This window comes from Dendrobates tinctorius, unplaced genomic scaffold (genome assembly GCF_039654945.1).
Source record: "Dendrobates tinctorius isolate UK_male_01 unplaced genomic scaffold, ASM3965494v1 ptg000019l, whole genome shotgun sequence".
Taxonomy (NCBI): domain Eukaryota; kingdom Metazoa; phylum Chordata; class Amphibia; order Anura; family Dendrobatidae; genus Dendrobates; species Dendrobates tinctorius.
In genome coordinates, this window is record NW_027361687.1 from 74,462,049 (window position 1) to 74,486,590 (window position 24,542).

The following is a 24,542-nucleotide window of genomic DNA, read 5'->3' on the forward strand; positions in this document are numbered from 1 at the left end:
TGCCTAACCACTACCCCAAAACGCTCGCGAACGAACTTAGAAATCCGAGCATTTATGTTCCTCCTGGTACGCTCCACGGCTATACCATCCCTCGCTCCTTGCCACACAGCCCTCGGAACAATTTCTGACCATACGAAAACCAATTCTTGAAAAAAAACCCATGAAATCGCTCCATGTCGGCTCGCATCATTGTAAGGAGCTCCGCCATTTTGTAGGAACATAAATCATTTCCCCCTGCATGCAAAACCAAAATTGTCGGACCCCTGGTTCCTCTTGAAATCGACACCACTTCCGGGAGAACTTGCGGTCATTGCAACCCCCGGATGCCTCTCCACATGCAGGACACATCTCGAAAGCCTAAATGTCTGCCCAAAATATATACGAGTGTCCCAGCAGCCATACCGTTGGTCTAACCGGATCTGCAGAAAGAATTGAAGCGCTAGTACAATAAATCCGGACGAATGTACCTAGCAAAACACGCTGAACGCCACCTCCCGATCCGCTGAACTTCCTCATCAGGCAAACCTTCCTTAGCAGCCTCCGTAGCAGCCCCAATTCGAAAAGAATGTGTGCCATAATCACGAACCAGCACTCCCACCCCTTTCAAACATTTATTGAATACCGCCTGGAATTGGTATCTCGTCAATGGCGATGAATCTGCGTGCGTGAAGAAAAATTCACCACCGCATCTAACATCCAAGTATACCGTCAGCAAACCAACCGGGCACGTCGGGGAGTTTGAGGCATTCAGCAACACCCAAGAACCCCGACCCAATGTATCAGTCTTAGACTTCCTTATTCGCACCCGTACCGCTGTGTCCAAGAAAACCACATCCCCAACTAGTAATCCACATTCTGAACCGTATTTTCCACGTGGAACTAATTCCCCAACCCTTAATGCTCCAAAAAATGCTAAACTGAACGCCGCGGATATGAGGGCCGCTTCAAACTTCGAACTACAGACCTTTTGCGAAATCTCTATCAGCTGGCCCAGTAAGGCTAGCGAAATAGGACGCCGACACTCACTAGAAGGATGAATCCTCTTCCACCCTTTAATGGCCTGCCGAATAATAAAGGATTTCGTCACATCCCCCCAACCTAACAATTGAAAATGAAAGGCAATACCCGACAAACGCTGCTGTACTGATGTCCCCGACAAACCCCTATCCCTCAAATGGCAGAGGTACTCTATTACCACTTGCAATCTCGCCTCCCCGCAGTCTTGCACCGGCCTGGAACCCGCCACTAAACACCATTCCTTCCACGCCTTACCGTAAGTTTGCCACGTCGACGCAGTCACCGATGAGCGAACCAGCGACATCAGCTGTTCGCGACCAACTCCCACAGGTGCGGCGGACATCGAAAAACCTCCTGGAGAGCATTGGGGCAAGAACCTGATAGCACCTGTAAATCAGGGTGAATGGAAAAGTTAGACATGCAAAGATCACTTTCTTGTACCAATTGAGCTCGAAGCCAGATATTAAATCTCAGACTCAATAAAGCCAACCGGCGCAGCAGGCTCAATACCGGCTGCGACTTGGACGACATATGATTGATACATCTAGCAACGCGCAAATCAGCAGTCTGCATATGAATCTCTTGGTTACTGAGTAACTCACCCCAAAGTTCAATTGAAACGACAATCGCAAAAATTTCACATAACGTCCCGTCCCGACATAACTCCAAACTCCGCCAAACCTCCGGCCACGGCTCCCTACACGTCCTGTTCTCGAAAACCGCCAAAAAACCAGTCTCTGTATCTCCTGTGAAACGTAATCCCATATCACGAGCCATGCGGCGGGGCAACATAAAACAGGTATGACCATTGAACTTTTCCAAAAACAAACGCCACACTTCCAAATCCGCCTTCATAGTCTTTGTAACCCGCACCCTGTGATGGGGGCTAGACGCACCTTTCGTAGCTAAGGATAGCCTCCGTGAAAAAACCCTGCCCACTGGCATGATTCTGCTGGCAAAAACCAAGAGACCTAACAGCGATTGCATCTGTAAAAGGGTCACCTTGTTAACAGACATGAATCCATCAATCATCGACATCAATTTTTGAACTTTCTCACTGGGAAGACGGTACACCATTGCGACCGTATCAATTTCGATGCCCAAAAACGATAAAACTTGCTCCGGGCCGATGGTCTTCTCTAGGGACAATGGCACACCAAATCTGTCTGCCATGGTCGTGAAAGCCATAAGCAACCTGTTACACAAATCCGAGCCCTTTGGGCCAACAAAAAGAAAATCATCCAGGTAGTGGGTAACGGACCTGCTCCCCGATTCCCATCTCACTACCCATTCCAAAAATGAACTAAAAAGCTCAAAATAATAACAAGAGATAGAACATCCCATGGGGAGACACATGTCATAGTAAAATTCGCCGTCCACTTGGCAACCTAGCAAATGAAAACAATCCGGGTGCACTGGCAGCAAATGAAACGCCGAGTCAATATCCGATTTTGCCAACCCAGCACCTTCACCCGCCGTTCTGATCAACGTTACCGCCCGATCAAACGATGCATAAGACACCGATGCATCTTCGGGCGAAATCCCGTCATTGACGGAAAACCCTTTCGGATGCGATAAGTGATGTATCAATCGAAACGAACCCGGCTCCTTCTTCGGAATGACCCCTAACGGCGACACTCTAAACTCCGAAAACGGCGGTATTGAAAAGGGGCCAGCCATCCTACCAAGACGAACCTCCTTTTGTATCTTCTCGACAAGAACCTCTGGATGTTCCCGGGCTGATTTCAAATTCGCCGGGAAACCACTGCATTTTTGCAGTCGGAACGGGATGAAAAAACCCTCAGAAAAACCAAAACGCAGCTGACCAGCCGCTTCTTTATTAGGATAACGGTCTAACCACGGTCCCATCTCGACTACGCTCACCGGCGTCCTTCCTATCAGTTTGCTGCGGCTTAATGGGCAGCTTTCCTGGTGGCCGCGAACATTTACATGCTGGATGGGAACCGCCACATGCCGAACATTCGTGCTTAAACTTACAAAGGCCGTAGAATCTGCAGTGCCCTTCATTGAACAACCAACAGGCACCAGGTCTTCGCACGACCACTGAACTGGAACCTGTTGTGCTTTGTCCAGCAGCCGCTGATGGAAAGGGAGATGGCCTTTGTGTCATCATTAGCCTTAACCAAACCTCGGTCGCTTTCACCCCCAACCAATATCTGGATGGAGAGCCAATCTCCTCCGGAATTCTTCGTCATACCGCCACCATGCCGATCCACCATGAGCCTTATAAGAGTTGTAAATCAAATCTTGGTAAATAAAAAGACAACGACCCGGATGCTTCTGACCCATAATGCAACCCAGCACTGCAAAAGCCTGCAACCAATTGTTCATCGTTTTCGCCACCTTCTGGCGCCCTTTATCCGTAAATCTCTCAAACGTTCTCCTCTCTTTATCCACCGTATGTTGATCCACAGAAATTAGCGACCAAATATCTATAAAACCATTATTCCAAATTTTTGTTTTAGTTTCCTCGTCGATGTGCGACCCAAGCGCACTCACCCCACAAAACATGGTATCTTTATATACTCCCGCTGGCGCGGTATCAACTTTTGCTTTGTTTTGTACAACATCGGATGTTAAGGGCAATTGCCCAAGCAATGCCTTCAGAGCTGAAAGAACCACAGCATTATCCGCACTTGTTAGTCCCAAAAGGGAACACTCACCCGCGTCCGCTGATGGAGGAGGGACTCCCATCGATGGAGGTACTCCGGCTCCTGGACACCTCTCCTGGATGAAAGTGCTGCGACTTGAAGCCCTGGGAGGCACGGCCACCTCGACCAGGCTGAAAGTCCTTGACCGTGCCCTCGACTCCCGCTGACCAGGAGGAGGGCCCTGGCCATGTTCAGGACTCGCAGACGTGCTGGACACCTCCGACACCGAAGATGGGGAGCCACGCCTCGAGGACTGATGATGATGACGACCACGAGAAGTTTCCCTGCGCCCCGACCGCCGGGACCTCTTCCTATTCCTCCGAGAAGTGCGACACTCCCGCCGCGACTGTGGGGATGACGAATAAGAGGACGGGGATCTCCGGCACCTACGCCTGTCCTCCCTCCTGCCTGGGGAACCCCTTAAATCAGCATTAACCCCTGCAACCCCTTCCGCAGCCACCCTGTTCTGGGCCTGCGAAAACTGGGCGTCATTAGACGTAGCCACAGTTTCATCCGTATGTAAGTTACCCCTTGTGGCACTAACAGCCATAATCAAGGGCGGCTGTGACGGGCTTGACCCCGGCTGCTGCTGAAAAGCTGGTGGTTGTCCCTGTCCCCCCCCTAATGGTACCGTGGCCTGTGCTCTAATTGCCTCCTCCGCCGACTCTGCGGAGGAGGTGCTATTCCTGCCCCCCATAACGTGTCCCACCGCTGGGACCGACAGCTCCCCACTACCCTGACCCCACACCTCCCTCCCTGTGCCCGATTCCCTGGGTACCGCACGTGAGGCGCACACGCTACCACTGCTGCGCGCTGCCGCTGGGGACCCAGTCACTATGTCCTGCAGCACCGCCGACTCCTCCCGTGCTTCGGCGCCAGACCGGAAGTGAGGGGGCGGCGACTTCCGCCCTGCCGCCCACCGCCCACGCAGCCCAACAGGCACCGGTGAGGCCTCCCGGAGACGCAGAGGAGGGCGGGTACGGCGCCCGGACCGCCTGCCTCCTCCCTGCCCCCCCGCCGCCGGCCGCACACACTGAGCCGCAGCGGCCGCGGCAGGGGTGACCGCCGCTTGAACCGCGCTATGGGGCATAACCGCCGAGGACAGGTGAGCGCTGATCCCTTCTATCACTGACCGAAGCCAGGGCTCACCCTCCTGCAGAACCCGAGCTCGCATGGCCTCAATCAGAGGGTCTGCCATCTTCCTACCAGACAGTGCTAAAAAAGCACTTCCAGGACCGCAGTGAACGGAGGAAGAGGAAGGGCTGCTAAAATCCCAGGATTTTATATACATAGGAAGGGGCTGTGCTAATCCCTTCTTTATCCCAATTGGCTCCCCATACTTAAATCCCACCTCATTAAATCATGGAAGGGCAGCTGTCATGCCCGAACCAATCAGGGGTAAGGGGAGGGTAGGAAAGGCACACCCAGTCAGTGGCACTTTCCTTAATCAGATCAGTGCCCACCATTGGCCCACATGTCAGATTATGCCTTGCAGATCCTAAAAAGGGACCCCCACATTGCCAAAATGATGAACGATGACGACTACGGGTTGGCCAGCATCCTGGATCCAAGCTATAAAGGCAAATTACAAAACATCATGCCACAGGAGAACCTTGACCTAATATTGGCTAATAAACAAGCAACTCTGGTAAATCAGTTGCTTGAGGCATTCCCAGCACGCAGCAGCGGTGATGGTTCTCACACAAGCCGTACGGGCCGGTGGCAGCTTGGCAGAGGTGTTCATGGTGCACACAGCAGAAGTGGCGTTGGAGACAGGGGTTTCATGACAATGTTGTGGACTGATTTTTCAAGTACCGCTCACACAACTGGTAATACTGCATCGATGGAAAGTTACAGGAGACAGCAGTTGTCAACTATGGTTACAAACTACTTTTCCTCCCATATCGATGTTCTCCCACACAGGTCATTCCCCTTTGACTATTGGGCCGCTAAACTGGACACCTGGCCTGAATTGGCACAATATGCCTTACAGGAGCTCGCTTGCCCAGCTGCAAGTGTGCTATCGGAAAGAGTCTTCAGTGCAGCTGGATCAATCCTGACAGAAAAAAGGACCCGTCTGTCAACCCAAAATGTGGATGATCTAACCTTCATTAAAATGAACCATGCATGGGTTTCCAAGGATTTTGTCCCACCTTCCCCTGATGACACATAGGGTGACAGAAAAATGGCTTGCTTTGGTCCACCTCTTCCTGGGACTTGACCTATTTCGCCTTTTGCATCAGCTGAATGTCCAACATCAACATATGCCACTTTCTAAAACTCCCTAACTTTGCTGCCTCCCCCCCCCATGGCTGGGGTCACCACCTAGCGCACGACACCGTGCGAGTGCCGTTGCCCTGGACAGGTGGGTAGGCCGACTCTTGGGCGCGGGCACTGGCACAGGGTCCCTCATAGTGCAATCAAGTGTCTCTGACGGTGGTGGTGCACACCCGCCGTCAGACACACCGCCGTACTATGAGGGGCCCAGTGCCAGTACCGACGCCCACGAGTGGGCCCCCCTTGCTTGGGCAGGGCCCCAGCATTTGCAATCTTTACCTCTCCCTGCTCCTCCGCTGTGTAGTCTGGGCCGTCAAATCCATACTGTGCCTGACACCGTCTGAGCCTGCCTCCTGATGTATAGACATATCTTTTGAATGTGTACGCTATCCATACATGTTATCCGGGGATACGGTACCCTTTCTCACCTTTGTGCAATCACGTGCAAGCCATACTGGGCCTAACACCGTCTGAGCCTGCCTCCTGATGTATTGACATATATTTTGAATGTGTACGCTATCCATACATGTTATCCGGGGATACGGTACCCTTTCTCACCTTTGTGCAATCACGTGTAATCCATACTGGGCGTGAGAACGGCTGGCGAACTGTTAAGCAAGCTACAGCACCTGTGGTTTGCACACGTAAGTTTTTCATTTTTTCAGGAATGACGGTTAGGCCTAATTCCGGAACTGCGGTTGACCTGCACTTACTGGGAAATCATCGTTCGCGGGTAATAATTGTAATCAGTGATCCCCATCACTAACGCTGTTCAGCGGGTTATCTGCACCTGTAAGCGACAAACGCTGGCCTTTTCAGTGTAGCGCACATGCAGCCACGGACATGTAAGGGCATGACACACCAGTTATTGGCCAATCTCATGTGCCAGAGCCTCACATGTCCCTCTAGTAAGCCGGACTCGGACCGCGGGGCATGACGGAGACTCGTTCGTTAACGGAATTAAGCTTGCAATGTGTGCATCTTTTCTGTAGCTGGCATGGTTGAGGTTTCCCAGGTGGAGTCGAATTTAACCGTAGGCTCCACTCCTGGTGGTGCCCTTCTGGACATTTCTTTAAGGTTCAGCTTTGCAACCATACTGCCCACGTAAAACAAACACTTTGCCTTCATGAACACTGTTTGGAGGGTCATGACTCGTGGGAATAACGCCGCCCAATTAGTTAACCTGCTAGAGAGATCCTTCGTTGCTCCCAAGCATGACATCACACTCCCTAGGAGGAAGGTAATGCCACTGTGGCGACCGTACTCCTGGGGGCGACACAAGTGCACTGATGCCCAGCCACTGCTCGATGAATCTGCTGGTACATTGACCCAGACCACTACATTCCCCTCGCACGCTACACGGCCTGAATCTGACCCTGATGAAACTCAGGTTACCCTTCCCATATACAGTTCCATCTTACACGGTGACAAAGAGGAAGCTGCAGATGAAAGTGCAGGTTCGGCCCACCCGCCATCAGACACACCACCTTACTATCAGGGGCCCTGTGCCAGTGCCGTCACCAAGGAGTGGGCCCCCCCTGCTTGCTCAGGATCACAGCACTTGCAAGGTTGAAATACTGTGCAGTGAGATGGAAGATGGGGACGACGAGGAGTCCAGACTAGTACAGGGATTCCCTAGCGAGGAGACTTATTTGATTGTTTTCAATGTTGGGACAGCAATTTTTGGGGAGCACTATACTCTGGAGAATGATAGATGGGGCCCACTATACACTGGAACATTCCAAAGGTGGACATCAGACACTGGAGCAGCATTTACAGGGCCCATTATACACTAGAGCATTAGAAATGGGGCCCATTATGTTTGGAGCATTATTTGGGCCCATAAGACAATGGAGCTTCATCCATGGGGACCAACATATACTGTAGCATTATGTGGAGCTCATCATGTACTGTTTCAAACATTATATGGGACCAATGATTCTGTATGGAGAAATAGATGGGCCTCGTCATGAGATGTAAAAAGTGAAGTATTTTTCATTGTACTATACCGCTATTTCTCTGCCGTATCGGAGCATGATGAGTTGTGGTATGTGTTAAAGGGGCGCTCATTCGCCCAGGGCACATGAAAACCTGGAGCCAGTCCTACCCCCCCACAACTTTAGCCAAATAACCCCCATTTTTCAGTGCGTAACTTGTATTATGAAGTTAATTAAGGTTGACAAGCTTAAGTAAGAAGAATTGATGCTTTTGGCATTTAAATGGGCACTGTAGGTGTGTTTCCTGTCCTCCTCTCACTGCCGACTTTTATTCCCCATTGACTTACATTGGGTTTCGTGTTTCGGGACGACCCCGACTTTTCCCTATAATCGGCCGATCTTGCTCGACCCGACTTTTGGAAAAGTCGGGTTTCACGAAACGAAACTCGACCCTAAAAAACCATAGCAGTATACTATACTAGTTTTTTCTGCCATTAGTGATGCGCGAGCATACTCGGTAATGCTCGGTACTCGCCCGGGCATCGCTGTAGTCGTGGTACTGCGCGAGCGCTGAGCATTTCCGGTATTATTCGGTGGGAGCTCGGGTCCCCACCCTATATGTTTAGCGCTCTTTAGAGTGCAAATCAACATCCAGGGACTGTCTGCCACACACTGTAATGCAGCAGCCATCTTTGTTGTGGTATTACAGTGATTGGCTGGCCGCACAGCGTCATCAGGTCTATAAGAGACCTGCCGTCGCCCTGCTCGTCACAGTCATAAGTTAGTGTGGGTATACTATCATAGAATACACAAATCCAGGTAAACCAACAGTCCTTCTAAGGACTAATTATGGGATATATAGATTGCAGTGCTAGGTAGGCAGGGGAGTGTATGTGGCTTTATACATGTCAGTGCAAGGCATACAGGCACTGTATGTGTGTATATAGATATCACTGCATACATCCAGAGGGTCCACTCCATTACTATCTGCTGCTGCTGCCTATTACATATATTGACGGTATGTACGCAGCCCCAGGTATCAGTGTCCAGGAATAATTTTTTTGCATCTTAATCCTGATAATTAGATTCCAAAGCAATCCAGAGCCCCTGTTTTTTCTCCATTTGCTTGTAGACACTGCAGACTACAACAGGATCCTTTTCATAGTTCAGTGTGAAAATCCAGCAATTTTAAATGGGTTTGCTATGCCTGCCATCATATCTGAGTGTGCAGAAAAATCTGCCATTTTTTTGTGGTACTGTAGAATTTTTTTGGAGTGTCTTAAACAATTTTTTGACACCATTATGCTGCCAAAATAAATATTTAGCTGCCGAAAAAATATTTAGCTACAGGGCAGATATTTTACACTGGGTTTTGTCCGTAACACGGATCGCATATCATTGCGCTCAAAATTGTGCCATTTCAGGCCTCCATAGAATTTTTTTTGTTGTGTCATAGCCTACTTATTGACACAATTTTGTTGGCAAATAATACAGGGCAGATATTTTACAGTGTAGTATCTCCGTCACATGCCTCATCTATCAGTGGGTTAAAAATTGTGGCATTTGAGGGCTCCATTCAACTGTTTTTGCTGTGTCTTACCCTATTTCTATACACTATTTTGCTGTAAAAAACAAAAATACATATTGAACAGTGTGGTATCTCCGTCAGACGCCTCTTCTATCAGTGGGCTAAAAATTGTGGCATTTCAGGCCTACATTCACCTTATTTTGCTGAGTCTTACCCTAGTTCTATACACTATTTTGCAGTAAAAACAAAAAAAATACAGGCCACATATTTAACAGTGTGGTATCTCCGTCAGACGCCTCTTCTATCTGTGGGCTAAAATTGTGGCATTTGAGGGCTCCATTCAACTGTTTTTGCTGTGTGTTACCCTAGTTCTATACAATATTTTGCTGTAAAAAAACAAAAAATGCTGGTCACATGTTTAACAGTGTGGTATCCCGTCAGACGCCTCATCTATCTGTGGGTTACAAATTGTGTCATTTGAGGGCTCCATTCAACTGTTTTTGCTGTGTTTTACCCTAGTTATTGACACCAGTTTGCTAAAAACAAACAAAAAATTACCCACAGTCCAGATATTTTAAACTATGGTTATCCAGGTTATCTCCTCTGCTCCTGCTTCTGCTACAATCCCTGCTTGCTGTCATCTAGTGCAACCTTTCATTTAATGGTACAATCTCCTCTGCTGCTGCTTCTGCTACAATCCCTACTTGTTGTCATCTAGTGCAACCTTTCATTTAATGGTATATAACAGAGCCTACTGAATGTTTGCTAAATTCATTTGTTGCATTGAACTCAATAGTTACTGCTGTATAGCCATCTTGGGGCCAGTAGAGATGTTATCAGGTGTAAGGTGTTACTAGCATATGGATGTAGCCAGGCCCTGTGCCTTTGATTGTCTGTCATCCCCTGGTGTGCTAGGCAATTGGTAATTTATCCCAAATCAATTCCCACAATCACTCTCACCTGATCCTCTACTCAGTCCTATATATTCAGATGCCTTCTAGGGGGGCAGGTGTGCGGGTCAGGCACGTGTGTCCCTGCAGCATAAGTATCACTGCAGCAAAAGTATCTTGAAAATGCAGTTATTACTACGGCAGTTAATCTCAGCAGGAGTCAGGACCCCACACTATCTACCTGTCTCTTTTGGGTATGTCTGCTGAGTAAGCCCTTCTTATTACTTGGACTTGGCTTTTCTTAGTCTATCTTATTTCTCCACCATGTTTACATATGCCATCACAGTGTTTGCTCCTTTAGTCCTCACTCTCCTTCGCTATCCCCAAACCCCAGCACCCTCTAACCAAATAATCATCTCCTCTTCCCTCTTTCCTCCCCACCTGACCTCCTCTGCTGAACTGCTCCTCAACCTCAAATCTGTCCGAATGAAACATAAAACAAGCTGCCCACTCTCCTTCTCCCATCTGCTCTCCCTTTCTCTGCTTCTCCTCACTGCTGGCGACATATCTCCCAATCCTGGACCCCCACAGCCCATGCCTGTCATTACTTCCCCTTCCTACCGCTCCCTATCTAATAAGAACTACCGCAATCTTTCCAACTTAAAACCCGTGCCATTGACACCCAACCCCCTGCTCCCTCTCTCAGGAGCACTTTGGAATGCCCGCTCCATCTGCAATAAGCTCCATGTGATTCATGACCTCTTTCTCTCTCACAATCTTGCCTTCCTCGGCCTCACAGAAACATGGCTGACACCCTCTAACACCGCCTCCCCTGCTGCGTTGTGTTACGGCGGCCTCCACTTTACCCACACTCCTCGCCCTGGCAACAGACACGGTGGAGGAGTGGGTCTTTTCCTTTCTTCCAACTGCACCTTCAACCCAATCCCACCTCTTCCTTCCCTAAACCTCCCCTCCTTCGAAGTCCACTCTGTCCGCATCTACTCTCCCTCCAACCTCCAGGTGGCTGTCATATACCTACCTCCAGGCCCAACCACTGCCTTCATTGACCAATTCTCTACCTGGCTTCTTCATTTTCTTTCAACTGACACCCCCACTATCACCATGGGTGACTTCAACATCCCCACTGATACCCTTCAGTCAGCAGCCTCCAAACTCCTGTCCCTTACTTCTTCCTTTGGACTTACTCAGTGGTCCTCCTCAGCCACCCACTCAGATGGACACACATTAGACCTGGTCTTCACTCGTCTCTGCTCTCTTTCTAACTTCACCACCTCCCCTCTCCCTCTATCTGACCATAATCTACTCACTTTCTCATCCCTGTCCTCCTCACCTGGCACCCATGTCCAGCAACACGCACATTCCCACAAAAACCTTGCACACCTAGACACCCACGCACTCACTGACTCTATTCTACCACTGGCATCCATATCCTCACTCCATGACACAGACGGTGCCACTGCTTTCTACAATGCCACTCTCGCATCAGCTATTGACGCGATTGCCCCTCTCGTCCATGGCAGAATGCGACGTATCGACAGACAACCCTGGCACAATAACACAACTAAAAAGCTCCGGCAAGTGTCTAGGATTGCAGAGCGGCACTGGAAGAAAACAAATTCGAAAGATGACTTCACCACATTCAAACAGGCAACACTCGATTTCAAATCTGCTCTCACCTCTGCTAAAAAGGCCTACTTCACAACCCTCGTATCTTCCCTATCTTACAACCCAAAACAGTTATTCAAAACTTTTAACTCCCTCCTCCGCCCACCACTGCCTCCTCCAACCTCCCTCATCTCTGCCGAGGACTTTGCCACACACTTCAAAAACAAGATTGACCAAACAAGGCAAGTCTTCATCACTCAACCACCACAACCCCTTTGTATACCAGACCAATGCCCAAACCCCATAACCTCACTCTCCAACATCACTGAAGGGGAGCTTAATCGTCTCTTCTCCAAATCGCACCTCACAACCTGTGCACTCGACCCCATCCCATCCCACCTCCTCTCCAACCTCACCACCACATTTATCCCATCCCTAGCCCACCTCTTCAACCTATCTCTAACATCCGGTACCTTCCCTTCTGCTTTCAAACATGCCACAATCACGCCTATCCTTAAAAAACCAACCCTCGACCCAACCGCTATGTCCAGCTATCGCCCAATATCGTTGCTTCCATTCGCTTCCAAACTCCTGGAACAGCACATCCACGCTGAACTTTCCTCCCACCTATCATCTAACTTGCTCTTTGACAATCTACAATCTGGTTTCCGCCCCCATCACTCCACTGAGACAGCCCTGGCCAAAATTACTAACGACCTACTTACAGCCAAAGCAAACGGACAATACTCTATACTCCTGCTTCTAGACCTGTCCTCTGCATTTGACACAGTTGACCACTGTCTCCTACTACAGATCCTCTCCTCCTTCGGCATCAAAGGCCTTGCCCTATCTTGGATCTCCTCATACCTTTCCAACCGCACATTCGGCGTCTCCCACTCTCACACCACCTCCTCATCCCATCCTTTGACTCTGCCGTCCTTCAAACCGCACATCCAAGCTCTTTCTACCTCCTGTCGCCTCCAGCTCAAAAATATTTCCAGAATCCGTCCTTTCCTCAACCCTCAATCTACTAAAATGCTTGTGCACGCCCTCATCATCTCCCGCCTCGACTACTGCAACATCCTTTTCTTTGGTCTCCCTGCTAACACCCTCGCACCTCTCCAGTCCATCCTTAACTCTGCCGCCCGACTAATTCATCTCTCTCCTCGCTACTCCTCCGCTTCTCCCCTCTGCAGATCTCTTCACTGGCTCCCATTCCCTCAGCGCATCCAGTTCAAATTACTAATACTTACCTACGAGGCCATCTATAACCTGTCTCCCCTATATGTCTCTGATCTAATCTCCCGATACCTATTGTAGTCCATTTAAAATGGGCAAGGCGCATTGCAAGGGATTGGGAAGTGGACGTGATGGTGATGGTGCATGCAGAGGCCGAGGGCAAGCTGAAATTGGGTCAAAACAAACACCCACATCTGCTTGCTCAAGCTTCCTGTCCCAATTACTAGGGGATCGCAGCACCACACCACTATTGAAGACAGAGCAGTGTCAAAAGGTTGTTGGTTGGATAACGGATAATGCTTCCAGTCACTTTTCCACCATCACCAGCACCCTGTCTTCCACATGTTCAAGTCTGAGGAGCTGTGAGTCTGGACCGCATATTCCTCACCCTTATCCTCCTTTCTCCCACCATGTTGAGTGTCCAGAGACAACTGATCCCACACTTGGACACTCCGAAGAGCTGTTCACTTTTCCATTTATAGATTCGGTCCACTTGAAGCGGGGAAAGATGAGATTGCATATAGCGATGCCCAAATATTTGAGCAGCCACGGTCACATGAAGGCGACAGTGGGAACGTGTCACAAGAGGTGGACGATGATGAGACACAGTTGCCAGAAAGGCAGGAGGAGGACCAGGGTGAGGAAATGGAAGAAGAGGTGGTGGATGATATAGTAACCGACCCAACCTGGCAGGAAGACATGCAGAGCGAGGACAGCAGCACACAGGGGAAGGGGGGCATAGCACTCGAACAGGCAGGAAAGTTGCCAGTCCAACTGTTAGTTCTTCCCGAGTCTGGTTGTTTTTTAAAGACTCTGCCGATAACCCCAAATAGGCCATTTGCACCACCTGCCATGCCCGCATCAGCAGGGGTAGCAAAACTAGCAGCCTGACCACCACCAGCACCTGACCATCATGGCAGCAAAGCACCCAACTTTGTAGGCCGAACTCAGGCTTCAGGAAAAGTGTCTGTGGGTGACACCACTGCTTCTTCCACTGTTATGCGTTCAAGCCAATTCCCAGTCCACAGTGCATGTGAAGATGCCTCCTGCCCTACACCTGTTGTTGCCCACACTCAACTACCACTATCATCAAGCACATTCTCATGCTTGCCCCAGCGCAGCCTTCAGTTGTCCATACACCAGTCATTGGAACGCAAGTGGAAATACGCAGCCAATGCCCCACAGGCCACAGTACTAAATTCACACTTTTCTCAACTGTTTGCACTCAAAATGTTGCCTTTTAGGCTCGTGGAGGTGGAAGCTTTCTGCAACCTGATAGTGGCGGCCATCCCAAGGTACTAGGTCCCAGCCGCCAATATTTCTCCTGGTGTGCCATCCCAGCATTACACAAGCAAGTGTCCCACAACATTAGCCATGCCCTTAACAATGCTGCTACTGGAAAGTCCACCTAAGCACGGACACCTGGACAAGTACTTGTGGGCAGGGATGGTACATCTCACTGACGGCACACTGGGTTAACATAGTGGAAGCCGGGACCCAGTCGGACCCTGGGATGGAACACGTCCTCCCAACGCCGAGGATTGCGGGCCCTACATGAATCAGGGTTGCCCCCACAGTCTACAGCACCCCACAAATGTTCTATTGGATTAAGGTCTGGGGATTGGGCTGGCCACTCCATAATTTCAATTTTGTTGGACTGGAACCAAGATGTTTTTATGTTTTCATTCTTGTTTTTAATTATTTTTTTTATATATATTCCTTGCAGTTCTCTTTACTTTGCTACGTTTCCTGACCCTCATCTTGTCCATGACATCATTAAGCAGATACCACCTGGTCAATTACAATGATGGAATAACTTCCTGTGATTCTTAGAGTTTTTCTAATGGGTTGCTCTATATTGATTATGTATGTGATCACCTTGGCATTTGATTATGCATGTTTATGTACTACATTATTTATTATAATTGTTTAAATTAATGAATTATTATGTATATGTACTAATGCCTTCTGATATGCCTTATTCAATTTTATGGAGCCCCTCATATGATGCTTGTAGGATCTACTCTCACTGTGATATCGCTTGGTGGTGCACATGCGCGCTGTTGCGCACCGGTTCCTGCTCGTGGCCGGGTGTCTTTCTGTCTCCTGTGCATGCCTGGGGAATTTTGCTTCCCCGTGTGTGCGCAGTGATACGTGACGCCCTGTGCTATGTCTAAGGACCTGTGGTGCACACCACGCATGCGCCGCATGCGCCATTGCAATTTGCTGATTCTTACCATGTGAGAAGGTGTCATGGCTATGTTAAGGTCCTCATGAAATACACCAGCATCCCCTTGATAAAGAGGCATTCCAGCCAGAGAAACGCACGTCGGGGTCCACATTCTGCTGGGGGTTACCACCATATGGTTATTACTGTCCTGGTAAGCCATCCTTTATATGTTGTGGGACATCATATGTTGTACTTGAGTTTTATGGCTAGCGATTAACTTGGTATGGCATCTGGGGAGTTTGTCAATATGCATTGGCACCTTATTCCTGTTACTATGGAGAGATGACCCTTACCTAATGTTGTACTGTCCTGGGTGTTCTCATTTATTGTGATATTGTTACTATTGCTACTTTTATTTATTGTGATATCTAATAAAACTAATAGTTTTTACTATTAGCACTTGATACTCTTTTGTTCTCCAATTTGTCTGGTATCACCATTAGTAGAATGACTTATACTTATTTATACCACATAAGTCATGGCATAAAAAATGCAAAAAAAAAAAACCCAGAATAGTTCTGCTACGGGGTTACCGTAACAGAGGGGAGCCAGTAGACCGCAGTGTCTGATTGCTCCTACTACTGCACTGAAAAGAAACACTTTTCGTTTTTAAATGGGGCTTATTAATTTTGACAGAAGAGGGGTTAATCAGCCATGTTTGGAGCTCTGGGAGTCTGAGCTCTCAGCTGTGCTCTGTTAGCCACTCCTATTCTCTATATAATCTGGGTCCTGATTCAAAGCCATGTCAGAGCTAGCTTATGCTGCATGGCTTGCAGGAGAGAAGTTCATAAGAGAAGGAGTTTGGAGGAGTTATCCATGATTTTAGCTTGGGTTTGTAAGTGTGGTAATTCCCTTCACTTCTCTTACTTTGTTTTTTTCCCCATCCTTCACTCCCCGGTGCATTCCTCTGTTATATGTAAGTGAATATTTGTATGCCTGGTATTTTCCGTTTACCCTTGTTTGCGCAGCCTTGTTCATTGGGTTGGTGTAATACGGTGCACTATAGCGCCCCTCTTCCCTAGGTGGGGGAAGAGAACAGACGGAGGGCTGATTTAGGAGAAAAAGCAAAAGTGGAGACCCCAGCATCTTCACCTTCAGAAGTATCCAGGGGAATTGGGAGAGCTAGGGCGCCTCCTAGTGGTAAGGAAAAGGAAAGGAGCCCCTGGTCCCGAGTCACCCGACAGCTGAGTCGTGACATTAGCTCTGACCGTAACCATTTTATCTGATACATGATGGATCCAATCTCTGCTCTGACAGGGCAACTGCAGCAGCTCAGTCTGGAGGTGGCAGATTTATGCATAGTTGTTTTGCAGCACCCTAATACATCTGGTGTAGGAATCACGTCTCACAGGCACCGGGTCCTTGGTCTCGCGACAGCTGGGTCGTGACAGGTTCTTGTTATGAAAAACAGAAATCTCTTGCTTCTAGTCCCGATAGCTCAAAATCAGTTTGTCCTTATGGGATTAATGAAGTAAGATATGTGATTGTACTGGTTAACTGAGGTATAACGCCATCTTGGGAGATTATAGTAAAGGTTATCAATGGACGGATAGAGAGATACACAGTTATAAAAAGCGACAAAACAGTTTTGAAAAAAACATTTTTGATAAAATATTCCAACTTCCAAATGAGCTCTTTGCAAATATGGATTAAATAACTCATAAACTTTCAGGACAATGCTAACCTAGTCCTGTGCCCAGCGACGTTGGCAAAATACTGAGAGCTAAACCAATATTCAGTCCAATAAAACCTCATGAGCGCACATTTCCTCTTCCCCGTGCACTGATGCAGAGAATTGAACATTGGCTCAACCTATTAAAAAAGGTTGTGTAAAATTAGAAACACTACATCGTAGAGATGAGCAAATCTGTTCAGAGCAAGTCAAATTTGCCGCCAATGATTCGAAAAATGTGGATTTTCTCAAAAAAGTCTACTCGTGTTGCTGCACACTTGTCCCACCACTGCAGCTCCCTCCCACATCAATATGTTCTAGTCTTCATGGCAGGTGACATCCTTTTCCACATCTTACTTCAATCTGCACTAGGTTTTAGGCGATGCTTGTTACTAAGTCCCAACATCACCCCCTGCATTGCTTGAGGCCTACTCAGCCCAGTGCAGATTGAAAGATGTCACCTGCCATGAAGAACAGAAGAGGCTAGAGTTGGAGAAAGCCAACGAGAGACCGGGTGGGGAGCTGCAGTCATTAGACAAGTGAGGTGAGCATACTATTTCTTCTACTTTTTAACCCCTATGTATATTAATCTCTGAGGACTGTGGAGACCCCAGACCCAGACCATAGTAAGGCATATTTGGGTTACATTGAATTTCCTGACCAATTTCGAGCAAAATGCCTTGAATTTTTGCAGATTCCCTCTTCATAACAACTTCAATTTTCCAAGAGTTGTTTTTTTAAATTGTGGCTTAGCACCTTTCACTTAAAGGAGACTTCTGCTCACTTAAACTTCCAAAAATGTCAGAATTGTTACACCGCTCCGACATACTCACCCGGCCTCCGCTCCCACGCCATCTTTGCATACTCACCCAGCCTCCGCTCCCACGCCGCAGCCTCTCACCACCCGATGGCCACGGTGGTCACCTCTGACAGGCTCGCGGCCGACGCCATCTCTGCATGCAATGCGCATGTGCCATAGGTCGCGGCCGCGCCTCCCTTCTGCTTCTTGTGCTCCGGCTGTGCCCTGACCCGGAAGCACCTTCGGACCAATGGCAGACCAGACAGGGCCATATCAGGCCGCTTCCCCCTGAGGGAGGCACCGGATCGTTGTGTTACCTTGCACACTGGGCCCTGCTTCCTCCTGTGCTTTCTGCAGCCTCTCGGTGCGGTCCTCGGTGTTTCCTGCAGCAGCCTCGCAGCCTGTCTTCCGTGCTCCCTGCAGTATTCTCAGTCCTGCTCCAGTGTTCCTGTTTCCTCCATCTCCTGCCCTGTTCCTGTGTTCCTGTTCCAGCCTACCCCAACTCTGCCTCCGGTGTTCCTGTTTCATCCAGCTATCCACACTCCTACAGTCCTACTCCAGTCCTGTTCCTGTGTTCCTGTTCCATCCTACTCCAGTCCTGCCTCTGGTGTTCATGTTTCATCCAGCTATCCACACTCCTACAGTCCTACTCCAGTCCTGTTCCTGTTCCATCCTACTCCAGTCCTGCCTCCGGTGTTCCTGTTCCATCCAGCTATCCACTCTCCTACAGTCCTACTCCAGTCCTGTCTCCTGTGTTCTGCTCCAGCCATCTCTCCACGTTCCAGCTTTACAGTCTACACTTCAGTCCCACACTCCCACTCCAGTCCATCCTGAGCCGCCCCTCTCGGTACCGGCTACCGTGGTACTTGAACCCCTGGGCCTGCTCCTAACGGTCCCTGTATAGGGGTCGGTTCCACTTGGCAGCTCGCCCGGGGCCCCTCGGTGCCACGGTCCAGAGGGTCCACTCCTGGAGATTCCGGCTCCTGACCACCCACGCTAACAGTACAATAAGGCCATGGACTCCGCCGGTACTACAGCTGCTACTCAGAAAGAGTTGCTTTCCTGTGTGAGAATCAGGGACGCATTATGTCGGTCATGAAATCTATGGACACCCGTTTGTCGGCCCTGCAGGTGGCCGATCCTGGAAATGCCACTTAACTGGCCAGTCTCCAACAGGAGCTGGGTCAGCAACAAGATACTCAAGCCCACATTTTGTCTTACATGGCCTCCTTTGACAGTCGCTTGTCGGCCCTCCAGGCTGCCACCGCAGCCCCGACTCTTCCCTCCGCATCTACAGCTCTCCCGATGCCCCGCCTCGCTTCACCAGGGATCCCAAGCTCTGTAGGGATACAAAAAGGGTGGGGGAACAAGAGGTGCAATAGTGCCCTATCACTAGTGACACTACGATGTGAGTGGTGTAATGCAGTTCCACTCACCTATTCCGGTTGTGTGACCCACAACTGGCTTGAAGACATAACACAGTATCAGCTGCTGCAGGACCTCCACCGACCACTCCAAAGTGGAAAAACTGCCAGAGAATATGGGAAGCAAGATGTGCCACAGTCCGCGCTGCTGAATCCACAAAATCACCTGGGATGCAAGATGTAGTAACAAAGTACTGCTTTATTCCTTCCTACGCGTTTCGGCGCCCTTCCTGGCACCTTCCTCAGGGAGGAAGGTGCCAGGAAGGGCGCCGAAACGCGTAGGAAGGAATAAAGCAGTACTTTGTTACTACATCTTGCATCCCAGGTGATTTTGTGGATTCAGCAGCGCGGACTGTGGCACATCTTGCTTCCCATATTCTCTGGAAGCTCTGTAGGGGGTTCTTAAATCAGTGTAGCCTCCACTTTGAATGGTTGCCGAAGCAATATCCCTCTGACCGGGCCAAGGTGGTCGTCATCATGTCCCATCTGGAGGGGGAGGCCCTGTCTTGGTTGAATCCCCTCTGAGAACGTGACGACCCTGTAGTCTCGAGTCTCCCGGTTTTCCTGGATACTTTTCGCAGAGTCTTCGATGAGCCGGGCTGGTTAGCCTCTCTCACTGAGTCACTCTTTAAGTTACATCAGGGTTCTCTCACAGTCGGACAGTGCGCTATTCGCTTTCGCACTATCTCCTCCGATCTCGGCTGGAATAAGGCGGCTTTGGTAGGGGCATTCTGGCACGGTCTTTCAGGCAGAATAAAAGATGAACTCACAGGGCGAGATACCCCATCCACCTTAGAGGACCTTATCTCGCTACCTACCCGCATTGACCTACGCTTCCAGGAGCGCGCTCGGGAGTCAGCGAGAGACAGGAGGTCCACCAGGCCAGTTCCCCTTTTCACCCTTTCTGCCAGTCCCCGTTCGGCCGGGTCCTCTTCTCCCTCCTCGGTCGAATCCATGCAGATAGATCGCCTAAAGTTGGCCGAGTTGTGTCAGAGAGAGAGGCGGGCACAAGGTCTGTGCCTCAATTGCGGTGATTCGTCACACTATGTCCGCACCTGTCCTAAAAGACAGTGAAACTTCTCCACCTAGGTCAGGTAAGAGAGGCCTCCCTAGGTGATGATGATCCCTCTCAACCTCTTGCGATTTCCGTGCTTTTGGTTTCAGGGGAGAGATGTGGTTCCGAGGTGGCCTACGTGGATTCGGGCTCGGCAGGTAACTTCATTCGACCTGAAGAGGTGGACAAATACCAAATTCCCGTGGCTACTCTATCTAACCTATCCAGATTGCCATAGTGGATGGCAAACCGCTACAGGTAACCATCACCTTGGTCACTGAAGAAGTGGAGTTGCAAGTCGGAGCCTTACACCGAGAGAAGATAGCCTTTTAAGTTTTGCATAAGCTCTCTCACGCCATTCTACTCGGTCTTCCATGGTTAAGGACTCATCAGCCTGTTCTCGACTAGTCTTCTGGGGAGATACTCCGCTGGGGGCACCAGTGCAAAGCTCGCTGTCTGACTCCTGTCCGCCTGGCGGCCGCTCCTCGGTCACCTCCAGACCTTCCGGGTCTTCCTCCAGCCTACAGCACCTACGCCGATGTTTTTGATAAGAAGGAAGCGGAGGTTCCTTCCTCCACACCGGTCTCAGAGGGGCTCGGGTCTTCTCCAAGCTGGACCTCAGAGGATCCTATAATCTTGTCCGTATCCATGCAGGTGACGAGTGGAAGACCACTTTCAACACTCGAGACGGCCATTACAAGTACCTGGTCATGCCCTTTGGTCTCTGCAATGCTCCTGCAGTGTTTCAAGAGTTTGTCAATGAGATCTTCCGGGATCTTTTGTACTCCTGTGTGGTCGTGTACTTAGACGACATCCTCGTCTTCTCGCCGGACCCGGACCTCTCGTCCCACAGAAAGAGTGTCCGCCTGGTACTCCAGCGTCTTCGGGATAACCGCCTGTATGTGAAGATAGAGAAATGTCTCTTCGAACAGACCTCTCTGCCGTTTCTGGGATACATTATCTCCTACGCTGGACTAAGAATGGATCCCGAGAAGTTGTCTTCCATTCTCAAATGGCCTCGCCCCGTCGGAGAAAGGGCGATACAACGCTTTCTCGGATTCGCCATTTATTACCGGCAATTTGTCTCCCACTTCTCCACGATCACAAGACCTATTTCTGCTCTCACCTGTAAAGGGACTACCCCCAAAGATTGGACTCCTGAGGCGGAAGAGGCCTTTCTGACCCTAAAACAGGCCTTTTCCACGGCTCTGGTGCTGCATCGCCCTGAGAGCAATTGACCTTTTGTATTCGAGGTGGACGCTTCCTCGACAGGTGCCGGGGCAGTATTATCCCAGAGATCCGCCTCCGGTCGCCTGCACCCTTGTGGCTCCTTCTCGCAGGCCTTTTTTCCATCCGAGTGTAACTACTCAATCGGCGACCGGGAACTCCTGGCCATCAAGTTGGCCCTGGAGGAATGGCGTCACCTCCAGGAAGGAGCTGTCCAGCCCTTTGTCATCTTCTCGGACCACAAGAATCTGGCCTATCTCCAGTCTGCCCATAGACTCAACCCTCGTCAGGCCAGATGGTCCTTATTTTTCGCCCGATTTGACTTCGAGCTCCGTTTCCGTCCTGGCAACAAGAATACCAAAGCCGGTGCCCTGTCCAGGGTCTTCCAGCCACGCGGAAGCACGGAGGAACCTTTGCATATCATTGATCCCACTAGGATCATCACAGTGGCTCCAGTGAACTGGCTTGCTCCTCCTCCAGGCAAGACGCTCGTGCCTGAGAACCTCAAGCGAAAAGTCCTCCTATGGGGGCACTCCTCCAAACTGGCCGGCCATGCCGGAACTAAGAAGACCCTTGACCTTATCACGCATCACTACTGGTGGCCCACGCTTCGCCAAGATGTACTCGACTTTGTGGCTTCTTGTCCATCCTGTGCTAAAACCAAAGTGCCACGAAGACCTCCGTCCGGCTTGTTGCTTCCATTGCCAGTCCCTGCAGTCCCTTGGGAAAACATAGCCATGGATTTCATCACCGACCTACCCTGCTCTTCGGGCTGCACAGTCATTTTGGTGGTGGTGGATCGTTTTTCCAAGATGGCTCACTTCGTCCCTCTGCCCGGTCTTCCCTCGGCACTGGAGCTGGCCAAAGATTTCATTCACAAGATCTTCAGACTCCATGGACTACCTCAATGCATCGTGTCTAACCGAGGGGTTCAATTTACCTCCAAGTTCTGGCGATCACTTTGTAGGCTCATGAACGTTTCCATCGACTTTTCCACGGCCTGTCATCGACAGTCCAACTGACAGGTAGAGCATACCAACCAGACGTTGACTGGGTACCTACGTCATTTCTCCAATGCCCACCAGAACGATTGGGTCGACTTACTCCCCTTGGCAGAGTTCGCTTATAACAACCATGCTGGCGAGTCCTCGGCCAAGTCTCCGTTCTTCATTGTCTTTGGCAGACATCCTGGTGTTCCTCTTCCGATAACCCCTGCCTCCGAGATACCCGCTGCCAACGCCTTGTCTTCTGAATTTTCCAAGATTTGGGCAGAGACCAATACATCACTCAAGAGCTCCGCTGATCAGATGAAGAATTATGCCGACAAAAGGAGATTGGATCCTCCACCGTATCGTGTTGGGGACAAAGTCTGGCTCTCCTCCAAATTCATCTGGTTGAAACTGCCCTCCTACAAGTTGGGACCACGCTACATCGGTCCGTTTGAAATTCTTGGATGTATCAACGAGGTCGCCTTCAAATTGAGGTTGCCTGCTTCACTCCGGGTCCCGAACACCTTCCACATCTCTCTCCTGAAACCTGTGGTGCTGAATCGCTTCCATTCCTTGCCTGATCCTGGTCATCAGCCGGTGGGTGCCGATTTTGCCTTTGAAGTGCAAGACATTCTCGCTATGAAGAGGGTTAGATGGTAGGACATACTTTCTTGTTGATTGGAAGGGCTTTGGTCCTGAGGAGAGATCCTGGGAACCTCGGGAGAATATCAATGCCCCCCGTATCCTCAAGAGATTTCTTGCTAATCTCTGGGGAGGGCACCTTAGGGGAGGGGATACTGTTACACGGCTCCGATATACTCACAAGGCCTCCGCTCCCACGCCGTCTTTGCATACTCAACCTGCCTCCACTCCCACACTGCAGCCTCTTGCCACCCTACGGCCACAGCGGTCAACTCTGACGCCATCTCTGCATGCAATGCGCATGCGCCATAGGCCGCGGCCACGCCTCCCTTCTGCTTCTTGTGCTCCAGCTGTGCCCTGACCAGGAAGCACCTTCAGACCAATGGCAAACCAGATGGGGACATATGAGGCCGCTTCCCCCTGAGGGAGGCACCGGATCGTTGTGTTACCTTGCACACTGGGCCCTGCTTCCTCCTGTGCTCTCTGCAGCCTCTCGGTGCCGTCCTCAGTGTTTCCTGCAGCAGCCTCGCAGCCTCTCTTCCGTTTTCCATGCAGTATTCTCAGTCCTGCTCCAGTGTTCCTGTTTCCTCTGTCTCCTGCCCTGTTCCTGTGTTCCTGTTCCAGCGTACTCCAACTCTGCCTCCAGTGTTCCTGCTCCACTCAACTACCCACACTCCTACAGTCCTACTACAGTCCTGTTCCTGTGTTCCTGTTTCATCCTACTCCAGTCCTGCCTCCGGTGTTCCTGTTCCATCCAGCTATCCACTCTCCTACAGTGCTACTCCAGTCCTGTCTCCTGTGTTCTGCTCCAGCCATCTCTCCACGTTCCAGCCTTACAGTCTACACTTCAGTCCCACACTCCCACTCCAGTCCATCCTGAGCCGCCCCTCTCGATACCGGCTACAGTGGTACTTGAACCCCTGGGCCTGCTCCTAATGGTCCCTGAATAGGGGTCGTTCCACCTGGCAGCTCGCCCAGGCCCCCTCGGTGCCACGGTCCAGAGGGTCCACTCCAGGAGATTCCAGCTCCTGACCACCCACGCTAACAAGAATGCAGTGAAATAGTAACATTCTCGTAATATTTTCTTTCTGTACCATCACTACACTGCCCAGACACTTTTTTGATCTCTGTACTTCTTGTTCTGTTCTAACAGACATGTGTCCTTCACAGCCAATCAACATTAATGTGTTGCTCACTAATTTAGGATGTTATCAGCTGCAGCAATCACATGTCCATCTGAATGGATCAACTGATCATAAGTACAGGGACTTGCAGAGTAGCTATGAAATGTCATAACAAGAATTGAGCTGGTTTCGCAA